This window comes from Amblyraja radiata, chromosome 4 (assembly GCF_010909765.2).
Source record: "Amblyraja radiata isolate CabotCenter1 chromosome 4, sAmbRad1.1.pri, whole genome shotgun sequence".
In the NCBI taxonomy this organism is placed as follows: Eukaryota; Metazoa; Chordata; class Chondrichthyes; order Rajiformes; family Rajidae; genus Amblyraja; species Amblyraja radiata.
The window spans coordinates 109,464,123-109,486,877 of record NC_045959.1 but is presented as its reverse complement, the minus strand read 5'-3'; the positions used below and the strand labels follow the sequence as shown (position 1 = coordinate 109,486,877).

At 47.8% G+C, this 22,755-nt stretch overlaps 1 protein-coding gene across 2 annotated transcripts in view; it reads right to left on the bottom strand.

Moving 5' to 3' along the window:
• Window positions 1–22,666, bottom strand: part of slc4a2 (solute carrier family 4 member 2) — a 203,860-nt gene extending 181,194 nt beyond the window's left edge. For both annotated transcript variants that reach the window (XM_033020207.1, XM_033020211.1), the window contains exons 1-2: window positions 22,585–22,666; window positions 121–270 (exon numbers count right to left, since the gene is read on the bottom strand). The gene's annotated coding sequence lies outside the window, so the exon portion shown is untranslated. The remainder of the gene's footprint in view (window positions 1–120; window positions 271–22,584) is intronic.
• Window positions 22,667–22,755: the final 89 nt, after the last annotated feature.

Below are 22,755 nucleotides of genomic sequence, written 5' to 3'. Positions count from 1 at the left end.
CAGGCATAGAATGCCCACAGCGTTATTCCAGCACAGTGCACCAACCTCAACAAAGGCAACAACCAAACACAGACAGAACAGCACCCTTCAACAACAAATGGATTCAAAAGCACAGCTCACCTCCAATTCATGAATTAGTTTAGAGTCCCACGCTGACACAAACCGTACTTCTGATTCCGTGCAAAGTGACGCAAACATACATCCCACGTGTCAACAGAGAAATGGTGGGCTTGGTGAATTAGTGACTCCGTGATTCAATGTGATTCTGCCCTGAAACACAACATTCAAAGTCAGAATTAATGAAAATACTTCAGTGACAAGCACTAACATCATGTGCCATGCATCATGCAGTCATTAGATTGATACCAAAGCTTAAAGGATCAGAGAGTCATAGAGCTGTATAGCATGGAAACAGGCCCTTCAACCCCCACTGCCCATGCTAACTAAGTTGGCAGGTTGCATTCGTTCTATTTACCTGCAGTCGGCCTATAATGCTCAAAACCCTTCAATCCTTACAGATTATTCTCTGAGTGAAATTGTTGCCCGTGAGGTCCATATTAAATCCTTGCCCTCTCACCTTAAGACTATGCCATCTAGTTTTTGAATCATCTACTCAGGGAAAAAGATGTGTTCACTTTATCCATGTCCCTCATGATCTTGTACACCTAAATAAGATCACCCCTCAGCCTCCTACACTCCAAGAATAAAGTCCCAGCCTATCTGACTTCATGTTCATAAGTGATAGGAGCAGTATTAGGCCATTCGGCCCATCAAGTCTACTCCGCCGTTCAATCATGGCTGATCTATCTTTCCCTTTTAACCCCATTTTCCAACCTTCTCCCCATAACCCAACACCCATACTGATCAATAATCTATCTATCTCTGCCTTAAAAATATCCATTGACAGCCTTCAGTGGCAATGAATTCCCCAGATTCACCACCCTCTGACTAAAGAAATTCCTCCTCATCTCCTTCCTAAAGTAACATCCTTTAATTCTGAGGCTACGACCTCTGGTCCTAACCTCTCCCACTAGTGAAAACATCCACTCCACATCCAGGCCTTTCACTATTCAGCAGGTTTCAATGAGGTCCCCCCCTTATCATTCTAAACTCCAGCGAGTAGAGGCCCCGTGCCGTCAAACGCTCATCATATGTTAACCCACTCATTCGTGGGATCATTCTCGTAAACCTCTTCTGGACCCTCTCCAGCATCAGAATATCCTTCCTCAGATATGGAGCCCAAAATTGCTCACAATACTCTAAATGTGGTCTGACCAACACCTTATAGAGCATATTACATACCTGTTCTTGTATTCTAGTCCTCTAGAAATAAATGCTAGCATCGCGTTTCCTTACTACCGATTCGACTTGCAAATTAACTTTTTGGGAATCCCGCGCCAGCATTCCCAAGTCCCTTTGCACTTCTGATTTCTGGATTCTCTTCCCATTTTGAAAATAGTCTACACCTTTATTCCTACCAATAAAATGCCTGACTCCACACTTTGCTACACTATATTCCATCTGCCACTTCTCTGCCCACTCTCCCAACCTGTCCAAATCCTTCTGCAGAGTCCCTGCATTCTCTATACTACCTGTCCCTCCACCTATCTTAGTATCATCTGCAAATTTGGCCACAAAGCCTTCAATCCTCTCATCCAAATCATTAATAGACAACGTGAAGAGTAGCGGCCCCAGCACCAACCCCTGCGGAACTGCGCTAGTCACTGGCAGCCAATCAGATAAAGTTTACTTTATTGCCACTCTTTGCCTTCTGGCATCCAGCCAACCTGCTAACCATGCTAGTATCTGCCCTTTGATAGCATGGGCTCGCTCTCATCTTCTTTAGCAGCCTAATCTCTAGCATCTTATCAAAGGCTTTCTGAAAATCTAGATAAACAACATCCACTGACTCTCGGTGTTCCAAGTGCGACAAAGGTTCACCTGTATCTCCTCCAACCTCATCTACTGCATCCGCTGCTCTAGATGTCAGCTGATTTACATCGGTGAGACCAAGCGTAGGTTGGGCGATCGTTTCGCCGAACACCTCCGCTCAGTCCGCAATAACCTACCCGACCTCCCGGTGGCTCAGCACTTCAACTCCCCCTCCCATTCCCAATCCGACCTCTCTGTCCTGGGTCTCCTCCATTGCCAGAGTGAGCAACAGCGGAAATTGGAGGAACAGCACCTCATATTCCGTCTGGGGACCTTGCGTCCTTATGGCATTAACATTGAATTCTCCCAATTTGGCTAGCCCGTGCTGTCTCCTCCCCTTCCTTAACCCTCTTGCTGTCTCCTCCCACCCTCCCATCCGCCCGCCCTCGGGCTCCTCCTCCTCCTCCCCTTTTCCTTCTTTCTTTCCCCACCCCCCATCAGTCTGAAGAAGGGTTTTGGCCCGAAACGTCGCCTATTTCCTTCGCTCCATAGATGCTGCTGCACCCGCTGAGTTTCCCCAGCAATTTTGTGTACCATCCACTGACTCTCCTTTGTCTGTCCTGCTATTTACTTCCTCAAAGAATTCCAACAGATTTGTCAGGTGATCTCCCCTTCACAAAACCATGCTGACTTCAGCCTATTTCATCATGAACTTCTAAGTACTCCGTAACCTCAACCTTTATAATGTACTAAGATCTTATTAACCACTGAAGTCAGGCTAACCGGCCTATAGTTTCCACTCTTCTGTTTTGCTCCCTTCTTTTCAGCGGGGTAAGATTTACAATTTTCCAAACGTCTGGAACCACTCCTGACTAGTGATTCTTGAAAGATCACTACTAATGCCTCCACAAGCTCTAAAGCCACCTCTTTCAGAATCCTGGGGTGCAGTCCATCCGGTGCAGGTGACTTATCCAACTTCGGACCTTTCAGTTTCCCGAGCACCTTCTCCTTAGTAATAGCCACTCCACGAACTTCCACCCCCTGACTCTTTCCCTATAACTCCAGGCCATTAGCCCAGTTGGCAGGTGGGGAAGGCAGGGAATAGAGAGTGGAAAAATATTACTTGAAATGTGAGAATTCAATGTTGTTACTGTTGGGTTGTAAGTTACCCAAGCAGAATATGAGGCTCTGTTCCTCCAGAATGTGATCTGTGATGTCTGAGTACTTTCGGGCATAAGGAAAGAGCCTCAGCAAGGATCAGTAGCTCACATTTATGTTTCAATTGGTCCATTCAGTTAATACGGGATCTCAAAACAATCTTACCAATCAAATCAATTTCTCTGCAACCTATTCTCTCTAGGGGCGGTACAATGACGCGACGGATAAAACTGCTGGCTCACAGTGCCATGGACCTGGGTTTGATCCTGACCTCGTCTGCTGTCTGTGTGGACTTTGCATGTTCTCTCTGTGACCGCGTGGGTTTACTCTGGGTGGCCCGGTTACCGCCCACATCCCAAAGTCACGTGGGTTTTGTTTGTCAATTAGCCCTCTGTAAATTGCTGCTAGTGGGTAGGGAGTGGATGTGAAAGTGGAATAACATAGAATTTGTATGAACAGGTCAGCGTTGATTTGGTGGGATGAAGGACCTGTTTCCATGCTTATCTCTAAACTAAACTAAATATGACCATAATTTTCTCCTGCCTCCTACCTGCACTTGGAGTAAGTCCCAGTACCAAATTATCCACCAACTAACTTTATGTCAACCACAATTTAAAAATAGACAAATGCTGGAAATACTTAGGTCAGTCTCTTTCATCATTTGTGATAATTAAAATGTTCACCAATTTTCTCTCCAGATGCTGCTTGACCTGCTGAGTAGTTCCAACATAAACATCAGACGTCCAGCATCTGCAGCATTGTTTGCTTTGACACTCCGCCTCTTCTTCTGTGCTTACAAGATAGGAAGGAGACCACCCTTTGGTCCATCGAGTCGACACAGGCTCTTGAAGCAATCCTATCGATCTCATTCATTTCTTTGCCTGTGTTCACAATTCTGAGCTCTCGTGGAGCTTTCTCCTGCTCCCCCCCCCATCCTTCCCAAGTTTACTGAACCGAACATTTATTTACAGCGAGGGTCAGAGTGCAGCAGCACCTCCGAGAGGGGGGTGGGGGTGGTCAGTGGAGCATCAGGCTGGGGCAATGAGAACGAGTGCTAGTGTAATTTCCCAAAACAAGTTGGGAACAGGCAGTGAAACTCTCAAATGTATACAGGATGGGAGGTTGACAAACAGCTTGTGTAAATGACTTCTGAAATCCTGAGTGGATTAGAGCCCCATAAACATTGCCTTCTGCCTGACCTGCTGCCCAATGTGAGAAGCAGAGTGGTCCTTTTTTCTCACAGCACAGTCCGCAGGGACCCAGCACAGACAGGCCACAGAAGCAGCAGGAAGGAGACGGGGCACAGCAGAGCACTTGGTCCAGCTGTGATGTGCTCTGCCTGCGCTCGCCACTCTGCTCCTTAGTTCTTCAAAATAAATGTGACGCACCATTTAATGCTAATTCCCAGTTACCACAGCAACACTCTGATTCAAACAGAGTTCGGAGAACTGGAGTGACATACAATCCCCAGGGACACCTGTAACAGCTAGTTTTTACAGCAATTTTCTTCAAGCTATCCAACATTTCCAGCATTCTCTGTGGTTATTTCAGATTTCTAGCATTTATGTTTGTTTTTTTAAGAGTTGGGACAGGACTTCAGCCTCAAAATGGGTTCAGATCTCTCTCTTGCCTCACAGAGATCTAGAGCAGAAGTACATTTACCATATTAAACGTTCTATCTGACAAAATGTTGTTAATCTCAAACTGGAATTTCAAGCTGGAAAGGGTGCAGAGAAGGTTTACGAGGATGTTGCCAGGACTTAGAGGGTGTGAGCTATAGGGAGAGGTTGAGCAGGCTAGGACTCCATACCTTAGAGCGCAGGAGGATGAGGGGTGATCTTATAGTGGTGTACGAAATCATGAGAGGAATAGATTGGGTAGACGCACAAAGTCTCTTGCCCAGAGTAGGGGAAATCATAGGTTTATGGTGAGGGTGGAAAGATTTAATAGGAACCCGAGGGGTAACGTTTTCACAACTTAGGGTTGGAATAAGCTGCCGGAGGAGGTAGTTGAGGCAGGTACTATTGAAACATTTAAGAAATATTTAGAGAGGTACATGGATAGGACAAGTTTAGAGGGTTATGGGCCAAACGCAGGCAGGTGGGACTAATGTAGACAGGACATGTTGGCCGGTGTGAGCAAGTTGGGCCGAAGGGCCTGTTTCCACACTGTAAGACTCTATGACTCGATCTAGGACTAGAAGCCTCTGCTCCCCTCTCCCCATTGGGAAGAAGATACAAAAGCTTGAAAATACATACCACCAGATTCAGGAACTGGTGGTACGTATTCCCCGTTGTTATCAGACTACTGAGCGTTCTTCCCTCAAGCGAGGATGTTGTCCCGATCTCCCAACCTACCTCACTGCTATAGCTGATCCTATCTGTGTAACTATAACACTGTAATGCTATATTCTGCACTGGTATTTTTCTCTGGGCATTACGTGTGTTTGGTTTAATTGTACTCATGTAGGGATAAGAGTTAAGGGGAGATAATATCTTTATTGTTAACTGTTCTTCAGTTCTGAATCCCTGTCCCAAAACCATTTCTGGAGACTTTTGTCAGGTCTACTTTGGGGGAAGACTCCACTCATGTACGATTAGGGTCGTGCAGCAAACGCTGACCCTGCCGGGAATCCACACATCTTTCTTTATTCGACTCTGAGATGAGGGCAAAGTGAGCGACTAAAATGTCCAACAGGGCACATACAGAAATTAAACAATGGTTGATTAGTTCATAAGTTCTAGGAGAAGATTTAGGCCATTCGGCTCTTCAAGTCTCTTCCGCTATTCAATCATGGCTGATCTATCTTCCCTACCAACCCCAATCTCCCGCCTTCTCCTCATAACTCCTGACATTGGTGCTCATAGAATCTGACCCAAGTAGAGGTCAATCCAAGATCATCATCTCCGGCCACGAGACCAGAGGGGCTGTGGGTCAGTGTAGGGCACAGGGACGCTCTATTAATAACATGTTCACATCCAACCAAGGATGGAAGACTCTGCCGAAATTACTACTTTCATGCAGGAAGGAGTTATTTTAAACCATGCCAACAGCTGACTACATAGTCACAGCATGGCCACAAAGAACGCAGCAGGAAACAAGCGCTCAGAACGGCTGATTCACTGTTCAGCCTCGACTTGGGGAGCTGCAGTCCTCTAACCCCAGCGGGCAATCGCCACCCAGCACCCTGCTTATAGGGAACTCCCTCCAGCACCCACAGCCACCCGTCATCCCCTCCCCTGCCGCCGCAGTCAGTGATGGTCGGCCTTCCCTCCACATCCTCCTGTTCCTGGTACCTCTGCAAATCAGATCACCCACATCAACAGCAGGTCACTGCAAAGTGAGGAGAAGATTTACGAAGATGTTGCCAGGGCTCGATGGCCTGGGCTATAGGAAGAGATAAGTTGGGAAGACTTTATTCCTATCTTTATTCCACGTCAGGTAGCACCATATTATTTTACAAGATGCACGCTGCTCTGCCCAAGATCTCTGAGACCCCAGGTGATTAGTTTTCCCAACTACTAGCTCTCTGTTGAAACAGGAGAAACACTGGGGTTAAAAAAACAATGACATTACCTAGATTATTGGAGTTCAATGCAGAGAAGTGTGAGGTGTTGCATATTGGGAAGTCAAACCTGGGCATGACCTCCTTGGTGAATGGCAGAGCCCTGGGCAGTGTTGTTGAGGAGAGGAATCTAGGAGCACAGACACAAACTGTAGTTCCTTGAAGTGGCAGCACAGATAGATACGGTGGTCAAGAAGGCTTTCGGCACATTGGCCATCATCAGTCAGGGTATTGAGTATATTATGTTACAATTGTATAAGATGTTTTTGAGGTCACATTTGGAGTATTGTATTCTGTTTTGGTCACCCTGTTATAGGAAAGATGCCAAAATGGAAAGAGTGTATTGATTTACAAGGATTTTGCCGGGACTTGAGGGCCTAAGCTGCAGGGAGTGGTTGGGTAGATGAGGGCTTTATTCCTTGGAACACAGGAGGATGAGGGTGATCTTATAGATATCGATGGTATATATGTGTATAAGATAATGAGGAGAATAGACAGGGTAATTACTGGGTAAGAGTCTTTTACCCAGAGTCAGGGAATCAAGAACCAGAGGACATAGGTTTAAGGTGAAGGGGGAAAGATTCAAAAGGAAACTGAGAGAGTAAATATTTCCACACAGAGAGTGGTGGGTATCTGGAACTATCTACCAGAAGCTATAGTTGAGGCAAGTACAATAACAACATTTATAAGACATTTGACAGATACATGGATAGGAAAAGTTCAGAGGGAAATGGACCAAATGCAGGCAAGTGGAACTAGTGTACATGGAGCATCTTAATTGGCATGAGCAAAGTTGGGTTGAAGGGCGGGTTTCTATGTTGTATGACCCTCTTGACTATTTGACTAAACATTTTCACAGGCACATCAGCTCATATGGTGCTGCAGCCCGATTGGTGTAGCTATTAGAGGCTGAAGTACTGTGTTTGAGGAATAAGTGCCGAGGCTTTGGATTGGGAGGCTTTTGTGAGAAGGCTGGGCAGAGGTAAGTGGCATTAGGGTTATAAATTATAGAATTGTCTTGTTTACATGTTGTCTACGAATTGTGTTTCTAGACCTGTAAAGTAAAAATGTCGTTGTTCCGTTGTCGGTTTATATGACAATTATGACAATTAAACAAGTTTGACTCTCTCTTGACTTTTGAAATACAGGCAAGAGCTTTAAACTTTACTCATCAGACAGTGTAGTCAAGGTGGTAGCGGATCTCCCTGTGAGGTTACATGTGTAGAACTTAGAAGCAGAAGGTGAATGATCACTTTGATGGGACTGGATTCTTGGCCTCCCAAAGGTCAGCAGGAATTAGAGGAGTGAATGTGCAGGGAGATTGCAGATAGCTGTAGGAATAATCGTGCCCTACATAATGTTTGGGACAAAGACCCATCATTTATTTATTTGCCTCTGTACTCCACAATTTGAGATTTGTAATAGAAAAAAATCACATGTGGTTAAAGTGCACATTGTCAGATTTTAATAAAGACTATTTTCATACATTTTGGTTTCACCATGTAGAAATTACAGCTGTGTTTATACATAGTACCCCAGTTCAGGGCCCCATAATGTTTGGACACATGGCTTCACAGGGTGTTTGTAATTGCTCAGGTGTTTAATGCCTCCTTAATGCAGGTCATAAGAGAGCTCTCAGCACCTAGTCTTTCCTCCAGTCTTCCATCACCTTGGAAACTTTTATTGCGTTTCAACACGAGGACCAAAGTCTGTGCCAATGAAAGTCAAAGAAGCCATTATGAGACTGAGAAACAAGAATAAACTGTTAGAGACATCAGCCAAACCTTAGGCTTCCAAAATCAACTGTTTGGAAACATCTAGAAGAACGAGAGCACTGGTGAGCTTACTAATCGCAAAGGGATTGGCCTCCACAGCTAATGACAGAAGAATTCTCTCTATAATCAAGATAAAATCCCCAAACACCTGTCCGACAGATCAGAAACACTCTTCAGGAGTCAGGTGTGGATTTGTCAATGACCACTGTCCGCAGAAGACTTCATGAATAGAAATACAGAGGCTACACTGCAAGATGCAAACCACTGGTTAGCCGCAAAAATAGGATGGCCAGGTTACAGTTTGCCAAGAAGTACTTAAAAGAGCAACCACAGTTCTGGAAAAAGGTCTTGTGGACAGATGAGACGAAGATTAACTTATATCAGAGTGATGGCAAGAGCAAAGTATGGAGGAGAGAAGGAACTGCCCAAGATCCAAAGCATGCCACCTCATCTGTGAAACACGGTTGTGGGGGTGTTATGGCCTGGGCATGTATGGCTGCTGAAGGTACTGGCTCATTTATCTTAATTGATGATACAACTGCTGATGGTAGTAGCATAATGATTTCTGAAATGTATAGACACATCCTATTTGCTCAAGTTCAAACAAATGCCTCAAAACTCATTGGCCGACGGTTCATTCTACAGCAAGACAATGATCCCAAACATACTGCTAAAGCAACAAAGGAGTTTTTCAAAGCTATAAAATGGTCAATTCTTGAGTGGCCAAGTCAATCACCCGATCTGGACCCAATAAAGCATGCCTTTTATATGCTGAAGAGAAAACTGAAGGGTACTAGCTGCCAAAGCAAGCATAAGCTAAAGATGGCTGCAATACAGGCCTGGCAGAGCATCATCAGAGAAGGTGATGTCCATGAATCGCAGACTGATGATGTCTATGAATCGCAGACTTCAAGCAATCATTGCATGCAAGGGATATGTAACTAAATACTAAATATGACTACTTTCATTTACATAACCTTGCTGTGTCTCAAACATTATGGTGCCCTGAAATGGGAGACTGTGTATAAACACTGCTGTAATTTCTACATGGTGAAACCAAAATGTATAAAAATGGCCTTTATTAAAATCTGACAATGTGCACTTTAACCACGTATGATTTATTTCCATTACAAATCGCATATTGTGGAGTACAGGCATATAAATAAATGATGGGTCTTTGTCCCAAACATTATGGAGGGCACTGTAGGAGAGCATTTGTGGAAGACTTTGACTTCTGTAATAAAGACTGTGTTTAAGATGATAGAGGAAAGATTTTATAGGAACCTGAGGGGTAACTCTTTCCACATGGAGGATGGTGGGTGTATGGAACGAGCTGCCAGAGGACATAGCTGAGGCAGGTACTATAACAACATTTAAAACGCATTTGGACAGGACAGGTTTGGAGGGATACGTGCCAAATGTGGACAATTACCTAGTATTATGGTTATTGACCTATTGTATTTTTTAATATATATTATCTATGCATTATTGCATTTACGGGTCTGTAAAGCTGTAGGAAGTAAGAATTTCATAGTTCTGTTGCCGATACATAAGATAATTAAACACTCTCGACTCTGGGTCTGTGTGCCTGTGATGCTTATGCAAGAAATATTGTACCTCACTGTACTTGTGCGCATGACGAAAAAATCACCTTGACTTTTGTCGAGGCTTTCTCTCAAACTGCTCCCAGTCAGTCATCGAGCAGACAGTCTTGTTTACAGCTTATCCCCATGGCACCACCCATCAGAGATTTCACCCTCCACCACCCTCCCTAGGCATTAATCAGCTCCTGGTGTCTCGTTCCTATCTCAGATGAAGGTATTTCAACTTGAAAGGTTAATTCTGGTTCTCTTTGTACAGATGCCGATATTCCCAGCATCTTCTGTTTTCATTGAAGATTTTTAGTATTTGCATTGTTTTTTTACTTCCACTATCCTTTCCTTTATTTCTTGGAGACCAAGAAGCTGAGGGATGGGTAATCTTATAGAAGCGTATAAAATCATGGGGGGATTAGATAGGGTGAATGCAGTGGTTTTATTTACCCAAGATGGGGGAATCAAGAACTAGAGGACATAGGTGGTATAGTACTGCTTCAGTACTGCCTCTCCCACAGTGCAGTCCTCCCACAGTTCTGCCCTTCCCACAGTGCGGTGCTCCCTCAATTATAGGGAGAGGTTGGTCTGGCTTGAACTATATTGCTTGGAGCGTAGGGGTGATCTTTTAAGTGTATAAAATCATGAGGGGAATAGATAGGGTGAATGAATGCACAGACGAGGGGAATCAAGAAATACAGGCCAAAGGTTTAAGGTAAGATTTTACAAAATGTTAAATGGTCAGCTCGACATAGACTACAAGACCTACACCAAACCCAAACCAATTAGGAGCAGACGAGGGCATTCGATCCAATTTGTGATCCCAGCTACAAAGACAGATGTGTACAGCAATTCGTTCTTCCCCCGCACAATTAAAGCATGGAATAATCTCCACCCAACTATAGTTACTAAATTTAAAGTAGCTCTTTCTTCCCAATAACCCTTTCTGGCTTAAGCACTCCAGTTTAAATTCCATTTGGAGTATTTTGGAGGACCAAGGAACCAAGAACCAAGATAAGAAAGTTCATAGGAACCTGATGGGCAACTTTTCCACACAGAGGGGATGGGTATAGGAAAGGAGCTGTCAGAGGCAGTGGCTTACTTTAGAGATACAGCACGCTTACAGTTTTGGCCCACCGAATCCACATCGATCATCAATCACCTATTCACATTGTTCTGTTACTCTTCTCATCCACTCCCCACACATTATGAGCAATTTACCCACCCTGAGGCCAATTAACCCACACACTCGCACATCGTTAGAATGTGGGAGGAAACCAAAGCACCCAGAGGAAACCAACATGGTCAGAGGGAGAACTCCACATGGACACCTGTGGTCAGGATTGAACCCAGGTCTCTGGCGCTGAGGTTGAGCTGCTGCTTCACTTTATACCCACCTCAACCAGTAGTTGAGGCAAGTACACCAACAACATTTAAAAGACACTTGGACATGTGCACGGACAGGAAAGGTTTAGAGAAATATGGGCCAAACAAATGGGACTAGCTTAAATGGGCAGTCTTGGTCAGCTTGGAAGAATTGGGCTGAAGGGTGTGTTACCACACTGTCAATAAAAGTGTGCGGGGATCGCTAATCGGCGTGGACTCAGTGGGCCGAAGGGCCTGTTTCTGTGTTGTATCTCTAAACTAAACTAAACAGATCCACAGCCTGAATTTCCAAGACAAGCAATCCCGATAATTAAACACTGTGGGTTCCAGTTCCCTGCCTATTAATATGTAATGGCACACTGTCAATTTATGCTCCATTATGCTGCTTTAGAGTGCCGAGAGACACATTAAGGACACTCTGGGGACACATTGTGCATCAGTATCGAGGATGGTGAGTGGAGTCATGGTGCAGATCACTCATTAATGGCAGCAGTGGTGTGAAAGACTGCAACGATCATCTCTTGCTCCAAGTCTCAAGAACAGCAGTGGCAGCAGTCTGATGAAGCCAGACTCACTTCAGAGCAGGGTCACCAATACCCAATCCTCAAAAAACAACACCAAGGCGATTTCAGTTTTAAGCATAGCACAGTCTCTTGCCCAGACTAGGGGAATGGAAAACCAGAGGACAGAGGTTTAAGGTGAGGGGGGGGAAAATTTAATAGGAATCTGAGAGGTAACTTTTTCACACAAAGAGTGATGGGTGTATGGAAGGAGTTGCCAGAGGAGATAGCTGAGGCAGGGACTATCGCAATGTTTAAGAAACAATTAGACATGGATCGGACACATTTAGAGGGATATGGGCCAAACGCAGGCAGGTGGGTCTAGCAAATTCATTTCACTGTGCCTTAGTTGGTCCATGTGACGAATACATTTGTATTGTATTGTGGATGGGACATATTGGTCGGTGTGGGCAAGTTGGGCCGAAGGGCCCGTTTCCACGCTGCATGACTCTTTGACTCTAATTAGGTTTAGTTTTATTATTGTCACAAGGTTCAGTGAAAAGCTTTGTGTTGCATGCTAACCAACCAGAGCAGATATATACACCATACATGGGTTCAATATGGGAAGATACAGAGTTCAGAATATAGTTCTCAGCATTGCAGCGCATCAGTTCCACAGACAAAGTCCATTGTCCTCAATTGGGTAAAGGTGAATCAGACAGTAAGTGCCCTGGCTTGTATTCATATGGTCCACAGCTGTTCTTTGTAGAATAGTCAGCCCCACACCTCCACCCTGTCCTGAAGCCCAGACGTTATTCTCTGTCAGGTGCTGGTCCAATTCCCCTTTGTCATTCCTCATTGGCTGCTTCGATATCTCCTTCAGGCTGTTGCCTCAGAGAATGCTTGCTCACACGCTCCATACAAAATCTCTTCCCACATCCCTCTCCTTTTGCCAATTACTTTGAAATCAATTACTTGTTCCTTGAACCATCTACTCAGGTAGAACAGCTGTGATTTACCTTGTGTACATTGGTTACAATGTTGTCCATCACAAACGTTTCAGGAGCAAGTGTAAAAGCCCCAGCACGCCCTGTCTAACCTCATCCCTGAAGCCATTCTGATAAATTAGGTTGGTGTTTATGGGCGCATGCACAAGTATGAAGAGGTACCGGTACAATTATAACTCTTGGTCCTCACATCCTTCCTTAAGGACAGTGGCAAACACTGGACACAACTTCCGACTGTGGTTCAAGTCGAAATACAACATAAACCTGCTACTTTATTGCCTCTTCTTGCCTTTATTTGTGAAGCTGAGAATTTCATAGGTTTCACCACCTCCTCTCTCAACAAGCCAGTCACTTTCAAAAGACCCATTCACAAGAACACCCAGGTCCCTCTGCTCCTGCATACACTGGGACCCCACTGCCCCCGGGTATAAGAACAGTTTCTTCCCAGCAACCATCCAACTCTTAAACACTGCACAACACTAACCTCAGTAACTATGATCTTCTATGGACTGCGAATGAATGCATGAACGATACTTTATTATTCCATGTGACATGTCACAGTGAGATTCTTTGTTTTGCGTACACAAGCTATGCAAAGTGTCGCCACATAACGAGCACTGACAGAGTTACAACGTATTCCATTCAGTCCCCAATGGACCCCATTTGTTCTCTTAGTGGACCTCCCACGCCAGATCCCCCTTTGTTCTCGGCGACTTCCAGCACCCACACAGCCCCGTCCGACCTCTGGTGCCCTCCACCTGCCCGTCCTCAGCTGCTGGCCAGTCCCCGTCCTCGACCGCTGGTGCCCTCCTTGACCTCAACTACCAGCGCCTTCATAGAACGCTGGCACCCTCCCTGACCACGACCGTCAACGCCTTAATCGAACACTGGCACCCTCCCCGACCACGACCGCCGTCACCCTCCTCGAACGCCGGCCCATCCGCGACCACGACCACGACCGCCAACACCCCTCCTCATCCTTGACCGCCAGCACCTTCATTGAACGCCGGCCCATCCGTGACCACGACTGCTGGCGCCTGATCTTGACCACCGGCGGGTCCTCTCCTGACGGCTCAGTGGCACCGAGTCCGGCTGCAGGGACCCACTGCCCGGTTTCTCCGCGGCTGCCTGGGAGCGTCTGTGACAATGGTTGCACTTGGACCTCGGTTTTGCACCTGGTATTACTGTTATTGATTTATTATTGTATATTATCTTGTGGTCACAGGCCAGATAAGATGCAGCAGGTAAGAATACCATTGTTCTTTTGCTTGTACATATGACAAACCCTCTTGTCTCTTTCCTTGTACGTTCTGCTAAAATTGACACTTCACACTTGACTCTATTCACTCTTCATCTGTCTATAGTCTGCCAATCTGTCAGCCCACACTCTCACAGACTGTCACTACACCGCTCACCATCCATCACGCCAGATTTATGAGCCTCTTATCTTTTATTGATACCCATCACCTGGCAGTTTACCTGAACTGGCAGCAACTTTATCAGCGGAGAGACAATAAAATCAAGGAAACTGCAGCTGCTGGAAATCTAAATAATTAACAGAAAATGCTGGAAATGTTCAGCAAGTCAGGCAGCATCTAAGGAAAGGGAAACAGAGTTAACGGTTCAGCCCGTTTCTCTTTCCACAGATGCATCTTGATTAGTACGGGTGTCAGAGGTTATGGGGAGAAGGCCAGAGAATGGGGTTAGGGAGGAGACATAGATCTGCCATGATTGAATGGCGGAGTAGACTTGATGTGCCGAATGGCCTAATTCTACTCCTATTCCTTATGACCTTATGATCCTGACCTGCTGAGTATTTCATTTTTTTCTGTTTTCTCTTATCAGAGGAGACTTGCAAATGAGTTCGAGAGAGATACACGAGATACACGAGATTTGGCCGACCGGCTCCAGATTAGATTAGATTAGATTCAACTTTATTGTCATTGCACATAGTACAAGTACAGGTACAACAAAATGCAGTTGCTGGAAATCTAATCAGAGTGCAAAGTAGTAAAGTTAAGACAATAACCCTTTCTGGCTTAAGCCCTCCCTTAACCACCTCCAGTTTAAATTCCATTTGGAATATTTTGGAGGACCAAGAAACCAAGAACCAAGAATATATACAAATGAGGATATATTGGTGTATGTACATAGGCATATACATATATACAGATAGTTGTTAAGGTGCAAAAGATTGACATGTGCTATATTCTGGTGAATAAGAGCTTAACTATAAATTATATAAACCATAAATAATACTGAGGAGAAGGGGGGGGCTAGCGCCGGGCCTGTGAGTTCAGCAGGGTAATGGTGTTGGGGAAGAAGCTGTTCCTTAGCCTGCTGGTGCGAGACCTGAGGCTCCTGTACCGCCTCCCTGATGGATGGAGGGCAAACAGTTGGGGTGTGAGGGGTCCTTAATGATTTTGCCAGCCCGTCTCAGACACCGTGTGCGGTGGAGGGCATCCATGGCAGGGAGCGGGGCACCGATCATGTGCCGAGCGGTTTTCACCACCCGTTGCAATGCCTTCCTGTCACCTGTGGTGCAGCCGCTGTACCACACCGTGAAGCAGGTGGTCAGGATGCTTTCTATGGTACAGCGGTAGAAGTTGGACAGGATCTGAGGGGACAGGTGAGCTTTCTTAAGCCTCCTCAGAAAGTAGAGGCGCTGCTGTTCCTTTTTAATCAGTTTTGGCAGGTTGAGGGACCAGGACAGATCCTCAGAGATGTGTACCCCGAGGAATTTGAAGTTGGAGACGCGCTCCACCTCAGTCCCGTTTATGTGGATGGGGGTGTGTCTGCCGCCTCTGGTCTTCCGGTAGTCCACAATGATTTCCTTTGTCTTCTGTGTGTTGAGGACAAGGTTGTTGTTGGTACACCAAGCTGCCAGGTGCTGGACCTCCTCCCTGTAGGCTGATTCGTTGTTGTCACAGATCAGTCCTACCACCTACCAGTCCTACCATAGCAAGTTTCTCGGATACCATAACTATTGGTGGTTTCCACATTGTCAATGTGTACAAGCCACCAAGTGCCAACTGGGATCTGCAAGTCCTACCCACCCTTCCCCCACCCTGCCATCTATGTGGGAGACTTTAACAGCCACCACCCTGACTGGGGTTACCCAGCAGCAGATCATGATGGGGAGGCACTTTCAGACTGGGCATCCAGAAATGACCCTGCTCTCATACACGACCCAAAACAAAGAGGAACATTCCACTCTGCCAGGTGGAACAAGGACTACTCTCCTGACCTGTGCTGGGTCAGCTCTTTGAATGGAACCCATTACCCTGCACAGACCCTCATCCTGGAAGATTTCCCCCACAGTCAACACCGCCCCTCACTCATACACATCGGCCTACACCTCCCAGTCATAAACAGTCCAAGAAAGATGCGCTGGAATTTCCGCAAAGCCAACTGGAAAAAATACAGTGAAACTCTAGACCAGAGTGTTGTTACCATCCCACTCCACACCATCACTGTAGATGAAGCATACAACCGTTTCTGCAGCGCCATCTATAAAGCTGCCCACAAAACAATTCCAAGAGGCTACCGTCCCCTCTACGTCCCATGCCTGGATGGAGAAAGCGCTGCCCTCCTACAAACCTACAAAACATCAGGGGACCACTATCTTCAGCTCGGCAAAGGAAATGGGAGGAGACAGTAACAGAGCTAAACTTCACCCACTCTAGCAGAAAATGCTGGAGCCTCATCCGCCGCCTAGGAGCTGCACAGAAACCCCCTACCCAAAGCCGACCTTCTGTCACACCCAACCAGGTTGCATCCCACCTACTGAATATTGCAAAAGCACCCCAAGACAAGTCCACCAGAAGAGCTGTCGCAACAGAGCTAAGGACGCTTCGACGAACACCTGGAAAGGAAAGAAACCCTGAGCCCTTCGAGGTGGCTGAACTGGAGAAGGTCCTGCAGGGCCTGAAATGTGGAAAGGCAGCAGGTTATGATAACATCTCTCCAGAGTTCATGAAACACCTGGGCCCCCGAGCTCTAACCTGGCTGACCCAACTCTACACTAGGGCCATACAGACTAACTCCATCCCAAAGATATGGCGGACAGCAAAAGTCATTGCTATACCAAAACCTGGCAAAGACGAAAAACTACCAGCAAGCTACCGCCCAATCTCTCTATTCTGCGTCCCACTCAAAATCTTAGAACGCCTTATACTACAACGTATATCTCCAGGAGTAGAAGAGATTCTCAGTGTGGATCAGGCAGGTTTCCGCAAGGACCGCAGCACAGGAGAACAAGTTCTGGCCCTAACCACCTGCATTGAAAACGGCTTCGAGAACAAACTGAAGACCGGGGCAGTGTTCCTTGATCTCACTGCAGCCTATGACACTGTGTGGCACAAAGGCCTCCACCTAAAACTCACCAAAGCACTCCCTGCCTGGGCATCAGAAACCATCAAATCTCTGCTCTCCAACCGCAGGTTCAGAGTTCACCTTGGACAGAACAAGAGTGCATGGAGAATGCAGAAGAATGGGCTCCCGCAAGGGTCAGTTTTAGCCCCAACCTTGTTCAACCTTTACACAAATGACCTACCCACCACCAAATCCCGCAAATTCATCTATGCAGATGACATCTGTTTGGCCTTCCAAGCACCAGATTTTGGTACATTGGAACAGGTGCTCAATGAAGACCTTGCTAAACTGGACGAGTACTGCAAAACCTGGCGCCTAAAACCAAGCCCAGCAAAAACGGTCTCCAGTGTGTTCCACCTCCATAATGCAGAAGCCACAAGAGAACCAAACATCTATCTGAGCAGGACCAAACTGAAGTATGCCCCCACTCCAACCTACCTCGGAGTGACCCTTGACAGGACCCTATCCTTCAAGGAACATCTTAAAAGAACAGCAGCTAAGGTGAAGTCCAGAAACAATCTCCTCAGTAAGCTTGCTGGCTCAAAGTGGGGGGCAGCAGCCCCTACACTGCGCATTTCAGCACTAGCCCTTGCATTTTCTTCAGCCGAATATTGTGCCCCTGTTTGGTCCAGGTCATCCCACACACACCATGTGGATACCCAATTGAACTCAACAATGAGGATCATCACAGGAACAATCCGCTCAACACCACTCCCCTGGCTCCCTGTCCTATCCAACATAGCCCCTCCACACATCCGGCGAGTAGTCCTCACTCAAAGGATGCTCCAAAAGACCAAAAACTCCCCTCATCTGCCAATTCACATGGACATCTTCAACCCACCCACTGCTTGACTTCCATCTAGACGACCAATTTGGAAGAACCCACCACCAGCTGATTTCACCATCCAATCAGCTTGGAAAAGGGAATGGGAGTCCAAGGACGTCCCAAATAAACATCTGGTGTCAGACCCCACCCCTGGCACCAATCTCCCAAGGAAGCAGTGGACGACGCTGAATAGATTCAGGACTGGACATGGCCCCTGCTTGGCCAGCCTTCACAAATGGGGCAGCAGTCCAACCCCATGGTGTGCTTGTGGAGAGCAGCAAACAATGCAACACATCATTGAAGCATGCCCTCAACAAAGACTCAAAGGAGGACTTGTCACCCTTCATACAGCAGATCAAGAGGCAACTGCTTGGCTAAAGGACTTTGCATTCGCTAAATAAAATAAATAGTCCTACCACCGTGGTGTCGTCAACTAATTTTATGATGGAGATGGAGCCATGCATAGGGACGCAGTCGTGGGTGAAGAGGGAGTAGAGGAGAGGGCTGAGCACACAGCGCTGTGTCAGAGTGCAGGAGGTGAGGTTGTTAATCCTAACAGACTGGGATCTGTTAGTGAGGAAATCCAGTGTCCAGTTGCAGAGGGAGGTGTTGATGCCAAGGCCGCTGCGTTTGGTGATCAGACTGGTGGGGATAACAGTATTAAATGCAGAGCTGGTCAATGAATAACAACCTGATATAGGAGTTGTTATTGTCCAGGTGGGTCAGGGCAGAGTGAAGAGCCGCTGATATGGCATCCTCTGTTAACCTGTTGGGCCAATAGGCAAATTGATGGGGGTCCAGTATGGGAGGGAGGCTGGATTTGAGGTGAGCCAGGATCAGTCTCTCGAAGCACTTCGTGATGATGGGGGTGAGTGCAACTGGGCGGAAGTCGTTGAGATTCCCTGAAGCTGACTGCTTGGGTAGTGGCACGATGGTCTTGTGGTCTTGAGGCATGTAGGGACGACAACCTGGGCCAGTGACAGATTGAAGATGTCAGTGAAGACCAGGGAAAATTGTCCAGCACATGCCCTGAGTACACGCCCGGAGATGCCGAGGGGTTGTTCATTCGGGGGTGGGGCAGCTTTGATGGCTGGTGTTTTATTGTCCCGGTCAAAACGAGCATTGAAATAGTTTAGCTCGTCAGGAAGGGAGGCGTCGTTGACTTGGGGGGGGGGGTTAACTTTGTTGTAGTCCGTGATGGACTTGATGCCTTGCCACATGCATCTGGGGTCGGAGTTATTTTGAAAATGCTCCTCGATCTGCAGCTTGTGTTTGTGTTTTGCGCTCCTGATTCCCTTTTTCAGGTTGGCCCTGGATGAGCTGTATCCCTCACCGTCACCAGAGTACTCCCCACTCATCAGACGGGTTAAACCCACTGTGAGGACAGTTAAAGTCTGGTCAGAGGAAGCGGACTCCACACTTCAGCAGTGTTTTGGAAACACTGACTGGAAGGCGTTTGCAGCCCAGGCCACCCTTGACTCCCACACGGACATCGATTCCAACACATCCTCTGTTCTGGACTTTATAAACTCCACCATCAATAGTGTCACCTCCCTCAAACGGGTGACCATATTCCCGAATCAGAAGCCATGGATGAACAGCAAGGTCAGGCTACTGCTGAAAGCACGGGACACTGCTTTCAGGTCAGGCGATGCTCGAGCCTACAGTTCATCCAGGGCTAACCTGAAGAGGGGCATCAAGAAGGCCAAGCACTGCCATAAGCTCAGGATTGAGGAGCACTTCAACAACAACTCCGACCCCCGATGCATGTGGCAAGGCATCCAAGCCATCACGGACTATAGACCCACCAACACCACCCCCACATCCAGCGACGCCTCCTTCCTTGAGGAGCTTAACCACTTCTATGGCCGCTTCGACAGGGACAATCTAGAGACGGCCATCAAGGCTGTGCTCCCTGCTGATCACCAACCCCTCACACTCACCCCCTACGACGTGTACGTGGCACTGAGTAAGACTAATGCACATAAGGCTTCTGGCCCTGACGGCATCCCCGGGCGCGTCCTCAGGGCCTGTGCTGCGCAGCTGACAGACGTCTGGACTGACATCTTCAACCTGTCACTTGCCCAAGCAGTTGTCCCCACGTGCCTTTAAACCACCTCCATCGTGCCGGTGCCAAAACACTCCACTGCGGCAAACGACTTCTGCCCAGTTTCACTTATTCCCATCATCACCAAGTGCTTCGAGAGGCTGGTCCTGGCACACCTCAAAGGCTGCCTACCCCCCACATTGGATCCCTATCAGTTTGCCTACCGCAAGAACAGGAGAACGGAGGATGCCATCTCAACGGCACTTCACTCCACCCTCTCCCACCTCGACACCAGAGACACTTACGTAAGAATGCTGTTCATCGATTACAGCTCAGCATGCAACACCATTATACCCTCTAAACTGATCACCAAACTTGGTAACCTGGGCATCGACCCCTCCCTCTGCAACTGGATACTGGACTTTCTAACCGACAGACCCCAGTCTGTTAGGTTAGACAAGCACACCTCTTCAACCCTCACCCTGAACACCGGCGTTCCACAGGGCTGTGTGCTGAGCCCCCTCCTCTACTCCCTCTTCACCTACGACTGCACACCTGTACATGGTACTAACACCATCATCAAGTATGCAGATGATACAACGGTGATTGGCCTCATCAGCAACAACGATGAGTCGGCCTATAGGGAGGAGGTCCAGCTCCTAGCAGCATGGTGCGCTGACAACAACCTGGCCCTTAACTCCAAGAAGACCAAGGAGCTCATTGTAGACTTCAGAAAGTCTAGGGGCGGCACGCACACCCCCATCCACATCAACGGGACGGAGGTGGAACGTGTTTCCAGCTTCAGGTTCCTGGGGGTCAACATCTCCGATGACCTCTCTTGGACCCACAATACCTCAACTCTGGTCAAGAAGGCTCACCAGCGTCTCTTCTTCCTGAGGAGACTGAAGAAGGTCCATCTGTCTCCTCAGATTCTGGTGAACTTCTACCGCTGCACCATCGAGAGGATCCTTACCAACTGTATCACAGTATGGTATGGCAACTGCTCTGTCTCCGACTGGAAAGCACTGCAGAGGGTGGTGAAAATTTCCCAACGCATCACCGGTTCCTCGCTCCCCTCCATTGAGTCTGTCCAAAGCAAACGTTGTCTGCGAAGGGCGCTCGGCATCGCCAAGGACTGCTCTCACCCCAACCATGGACTGTTTACCCTCCTACCATCCGGAAGGCGCTACAGGTCTCTCCGTTGCCGGACCAGCAGGTCCAGGAACAGCTTCTTCCCTGTGGCTGTCACACTGCTCAACAATGTACCTCGGTGACTGCCAATCAGCCCCCCTGGACACTCCTCCCACAGGAAAAACACTATGACTGGATGCATGTAAATAGATTTATTTATAGAAATCATATTCTAAGTCGCTCTTCCAGGGAGATGCTAACTGCATTTCGTTGTCTCTGTATTGTACACTGACAATGACAATTAAAGTTGAATCTGAATCTGAATCTGAATCTGATCTGAAAGCAGCATCGCGAGCCTTCAGCAAGAGTCTGACCTCTCTGTTCATCCACGGCTTCTGATTAGGGAAGGTCTTTATTTGTTTTTTATCAAATGTCCATTCTACACTGATCCGATTTCATGCTCATCAACTTCCCCCATGAATCCACACCTTATCAACACACTGAGGACATAGAAGCCGGTTAAAACACTGACTACGCACATCTTTGGCAAAGAAAGAAGTGTTGACACAAGCAACTGCAGATGCTGCAATCCTGAGCAAAAACACAAACAACTGGAGTAACTCAGCAGATCAAGCAGCATCTGCGGAGGGAACAGACTAACTACATTGCAGGGAATGGGGGGCAGGAATGTCTGAAGAGGATTCTGACCCAACGAGTGATCTGTGTGTTTCTCTCTGCTACGTACTGGAGCAACCTGCACCACAAACCCCTCCCCAACCCCATTCCAAGCGCAACCAGTGCAACCCCCAACTCACGAGTACCCTAATACCCACTTGAACCCTGAACCCTACAATGCCTAATCCCCTACCCCACCAACCCACTCCAAAACCACTTCCATCCCTTCACACAAACCCCTTCCATCCTCCACCCCCCAACCTGCACACCATGCTCCCCCTCCCCTCGGTTCCCACCCCCACCCCTCTCTCCGTTCCTCCCTCACTCATCCCCCCCCCTCCCCCCATTCACCCCCACCTTCCTCTTGCTGCATTCCCTCCATCCCCTTCTCCCCCACTCCTTCACCCCCCCCTCCTCAGGCCCTTACCCCACTCCCTCCCTCCCTCCCCACTCCCTGCTCCATCTCCACTTCCCCCTCCCTCACTACTTCCCCTCCCTCTCCATCCGTCCCCTCAGCCCCTCCCCCTCTTCCCTATCCTTCTTCCCCTCCCTCTCATCCCCACTCAGTCCTTCTTTCCCCCTCCATCCCATCCCCCTCAGCCCCTCCACGCCTTCCCTCCCCGTCTTCCCCTTTCCCTCTCATCCTCCCATCCCTTCTCCACCCCACCCCACTCACCCGACGTCTCCTCCTCCTCCTCCTCCTCCTCCTTCTCCGGCCGCTCCCGCTCCAACTCACCTCCGCGCGTGCGCGTGCGCGCCCCCCGGCTCCCGGCGTCGCGTGCCTCGGCGTCCGCCTGCGCGCGCGTCCCCGTCACCGTCTGCGTCTGCGTCCGCGCGCGCGCCCCCC